This window comes from Myotis daubentonii, chromosome 17 (assembly GCF_963259705.1).
Source record: "Myotis daubentonii chromosome 17, mMyoDau2.1, whole genome shotgun sequence".
Taxonomy (NCBI): Eukaryota; Metazoa; Chordata; class Mammalia; order Chiroptera; family Vespertilionidae; genus Myotis; species Myotis daubentonii.
Genome location: NC_081856.1, coordinates 19,779,419 through 19,784,266, shown reverse-complemented (window position 1 = coordinate 19,784,266; position 4,848 = coordinate 19,779,419). Strand labels below are relative to the sequence as shown.

The 4,848-nt window shown below is 39.8% G+C and overlaps 1 non-coding gene across 1 annotated transcript; it reads left to right on the top strand.

The window, feature by feature from the left end:
- The first annotated feature begins 4,230 nt into the window (after positions 1-4,230).
- LOC132220220 (U6 spliceosomal RNA) lies at positions 4,231-4,337 on the top strand. Its single transcript, XR_009449723.1, has one exon. It is a non-coding gene; the product is annotated as a U6 spliceosomal RNA (small nuclear RNA).
- The last annotated feature ends 511 nt before the right edge of the window (positions 4,338-4,848 follow it).

Genomic DNA, 4,848 nt, shown 5'->3' with positions numbered 1-4,848 from the left:
GATGATTAAATGTTCTTATTTGACTCTCCCCAACACCTTGCACTTCTATCATTAAACTTACCACTTTGCATTAAAATTATTTATTTATGGGTGCCTTGTTCCTAGGGGCTTGGTGAATGCTCAATAAATGTGTCTTGAATAAATATTTCTGGAAGACAGAGCTAGTGACCCCAGAGAAGAATGGATGAGGGAATCCTTTCCAGAGAGCAGGGTCCACCTGTGTTTTCCCCACTTGAACTGAGGTGGGCCCCATGGCTGCTCTCATGAATAGAATATGGTGGAAGTGACTCTCTGCCAGTTTCAGGGCCCAGCCTTAAGAGATTGACAGCTTTTACTTGTTGTCATGTGGGACACTCACTCTTGGAAGCCAGCTTCCATGGAGAAGTACAACTACCCGGAGGGTACCATGCTGTGAGAAGCAAGAGCCCTGTGTACAGGAAGTGGAGGGTGAGACACCATGTGGAGCAAGATAGAGATCAAGGAGCACTGAGAAGCTAGACATGTAAGTGTGACATGAGGCATCCCAGAAGTGGATACCCAGCCTCATTGACCCCAGTTGATGACAAATGGATCAGGCACAGTTGCCCAGCTGAGGTCATCCAGAATTTTCCAACTTCCAAATTTTGAGCAAATAAAATACTTGTTTGGGATTCTTCATTTGGTGGTAGTTTGCTATGCAGCAATAAATAGCAGAAACATAAGTGCTGTCATTACAAAAAACTAAAATATGTGGCATTGATTTTGACACTGGACAGTGGTGAGAGACTGAAAAGGCTTCAAAGAGAGTGCAATGGAGGCTGGAAGGACAGGAGGTTATTACTAAGACTTGGCAGGAGGGCAGCTCATACAGCGTAGTTGCAGAAGATTTAACAAAAGTGTCACCTGACATATTTTGAAAAGTATAAAATGCAACTAATAAACTAGTGGATCTTGGTAAGCAGATTTTCAGGCAGAATGTTACAAGTGCCCACAAATTCTTGTATCTGCATACGATAAAGTATAAATAGGGGGAAATAAGCTAAAAAGTTATTTAAAAATTTTAGCAGAACTGAGAGAAAATACATAGGACCCGTCATTTGCTGATTTCAAAAATAGAATGAGATTCAACTCAAAAACAAAACAAAACAAAACAAAACAAAACAAAACAAAACAGGATGATTTCTCATCTGTTTTCCAGCTAAGAAAACATTTTAAAAGCAAGAAATATCCTCCAGGTAAAGATCAAAACCAGGGCAGTAAAAAGAAGTCAAAGCTGCAAGCATCAATCTCCTTGATAAGATATCAGAAGTTGATGGCCCATGGATCTTATCTGCTTGACAAGAGATTTTAATAGTGTGCCTTACGGTCCTTCTTGGTTAAACAACAGAGATTCTAATACTCTTAAAGATACTGCCATCCTTAAGCAGATTTGCAGGGGGCCAAAGGCAGAGAAGAGCTCACTCAAAAATATTTGTGGACATGACTCTTATGTAATAGAATAGATTATAAGTTTGATACACAAGAATCCTATGATGTTTTTAAAAGAATTATACCAGCTTGGACTGAAAGGGTCAGAGGCAATATCAATTTAAAAGAGGGCTTTGGCCCTGGCTGGTTTAGTTCAGTGGATAGAGCGTCCACCTGCAAACTGAGGGGTCCTGGGTTCGATTCTGGTCCGGGGCACATGCCCGGGTTGCGGGCTTGATCCCCAGTGGGGGGCATGCAGGAGGCAGCCGATTAATAATTCTCTCTCATCATTGATGTTTCTATCTCTCTCTCCCTCTCCATTCCTCTCTGAAATCAATAAAAATATATTTAAAAAATAAAAATAAAATCAGTCTTTGGACCACTAAACTAAGACAGGGATGATTCAGGCTAAGAAACTCACTCAGCAGAAAACACAGGCTATTTCTTATAAATGAAGAATGACTAAGGCAGAACCAAGAGCCCAAAGGTCATAACCAAGGGCCACTGAGAATCATACCAAGGATGCAAGACCAAGGCTGAATCAAGGAACTGGCAGCATGTTTCTAGCTGGATCACATATCATTATGGAGCACTGACTGCTCCATGCCTCCTACTTCCCCCTTTTTTAAAGGGCTTGTCTACACATGCCTGCCCCAACATTATGTGTATGTGTGTGTGTGTGTGTGTGTGTGTGTGTGTGTGTTTGTGCAGGTAACTTATTTTTAAATTCACGATTAAGAGGACACATACCTGAGGAACCAAACCCAAGGAGGCTTATCTGCATCTCGCCCTGAGATCTGTCATTTCAAGCCTAAGCCTCATGACATAATAAGGTGAGACTTGTGGGGCCCGTGGAAGGGGGTTAGCACATTTTGCATGTGCAAAAAATATAAACAGTTTGTGACCACAGGGCAGACTGTGGCAGATTAAAGATTGATACTTTTCCCATGAATAAGAGGGAATCTGCATCCCTCCCCTTAGATCTGATTAGAGTCTGTGACTGTTTTGAGCAATTGAATACGGCCAAAGTGAAGTTGCAGCGGTTTTTGAATCTAGGTTTTAGGGGATTGGCAACTTTCACTTCCGGTTTCAGAGCCACCACTTGAGAAGTACACTATCCTGATCCACCATGCTGTGAGGAGCCCAACCACGTGGGGAGACCCCGGAGGATGAGACCTCATGTGTGGGGAGAGACAGGCCAAAGACATTTGTTGTGCCACATATGAGTGGAAGAGTCTTCTTAGAAGTCGTTTATCTAGGCCTCGTGATCACAGTGATGACTTACGGATCGGAAACAAACTCTTCTAGAATTCATGGTATATAAAAATCATGAGCAAAATAAATTGGCTGTTTTAAGCCACTGAGTTTGCGGTAGTTGATTATACAGCCATAAGTAACCAGAACAACTTCTACTTTGAATTCACTATTTAATCAAAAGCACTTGCTCTTTTCATCCATGGAAATTGTTAGTTATATGAAATTTGAGTCTGCCTGATCTTATGATTTCTGGCCAATAGATTTGACAGAAGTGATAATGTCTCAGTTCTGAGCCTGGACCTCAAGAGGCCTGTGTGCTTCTGCTCTTTCTCTTGGAAACTTTGGAGCCTGAAGGAATTACTCATCCCAGTTGACCCTTTGGCTGACCCTCCAGCTGACCACAGACTCATGAGTAAGCCTGTCTGAGATCATCTGAGCCCAACCCAGATGAGAAGAACACTCCCAGTTGGACCCAACTAAATTGCCAACTCAAAGAATCATGAACTAAAACATGGTTGTTGTTTTAAGTTGTAAATTTTGAAGTGGTTTGGTAAGCAGCAATATTGTTTACTGGTACCACAGCCGTTGGTTAAATTTATTGCTGAGAATAAAGTAAAAAACTATGGGTTGTTCTGTCCAGTTTTAAGTAATTTCTTTACTTTTGTTTTTTTATAAACTAACTTTTAGTATTTCTCTGTGTCAGGATACAATGTGACATTCCTGACCAAAACTCAAACCCTGAACCTAATTATAAGACACATTAGGCAAACCCAAATTGAGAGACATTCTTCAAAAGTGTCAAGGTTATAAAAGACAAGAAAACATAGAGAATTTAACTACAATTTGAAGGAGGCTAAAGAGACATTACAACAAAATGCAACACATAATTCTGGACTGGATCCTTTTAGTATAAGTAGCATTTTTGAGACAACAGACAAAATTTAGGTGGAGTGTATGAATTAGATGCTAGTAGTGCATTAGTGTTAATTTGCCAATTTTGATGGTTTATTATGATTATGTGGGAAATATCTTTGTTTATAGGAATTATGTACTAAAGAATTTGCAAGTTTTGGGGCATCGTATAGACAACTTACACTCAATGGTTCAGTTTTTAAAAAGTTGAAAACGAAAACAAATAGTATAGAAAAAACATCAATAGTAGGGTAGTTCTGATTCTACAAGATAATAAAAAACAGGTACTTCCCACATAAGTTAATAATTTATTACTGCCCCCAAAGTGCTGCCTGGGATCCTGTTTCCATTAATTTAAATCAGAAACATTATATGGTTGGTACATCAACCCAAAACACCTAACTAATTTCTCTAACATAGAACCAAAGCACAGTAAAATGTCTATGTATCCGGAACATCGTGGTAGTAAATAATATTATATGCTTAAAGCATCACTTTCTGATGACCAGATAATTAATATGGTTATTAACAAACTTTTGCTTTGTATATAACATTCCAAATATAATTCCTGTGCTGTCACTTTTGTTGTATGTGCTTTTCAAAATGGTTTTCACAGTGCTCGCTTCAGCAGCACATATACTAAAATTGGAACAATACAAAGAAGATTAGCATGGCCCCTGTGCAAGGATGACATGCAAATTTGTGAAGCGTTCCATATTTTTGTGGATTAGAAAACGGTGGTACATCTATACAATGGAATACTATACTGCTATAAAAAAAGAAGGAATTCTTGCCATTTGCAGCAGCATGGATGGAACTGGAGAGCATTATGCTAAGTAAAATAAGTCAGTCAGTGAAAGAAAAATACCACATGATCTCACTCATGTATGGATAATAAAGAACATTATAACCTGATGAACAAAAAGGTAGATACAGTGGCAGAGAAGCATCGAACAGGCTGTCCAATTACAGCGGGAAGGCTGGGGAGGGGGTGGGGAGGAGGTAAGAGATCAACCAAAGTACTTGTATGCATGCATATAAGCATAACAAATGGACAGAAGACACTGGGGGGGGAGGGTAAGGGCATGTGCGGGGGGGGGGGCGGGGGGGGGTAAGGGAAGCCAGGGGAAGGTCAATGGGGGGAAAAAAGGAGACATATGCACTACTATTTGTAATACTTTACACAATAAAATTAAATTAAACAAACAAAACAAAACAAAAAACCAAAATGGT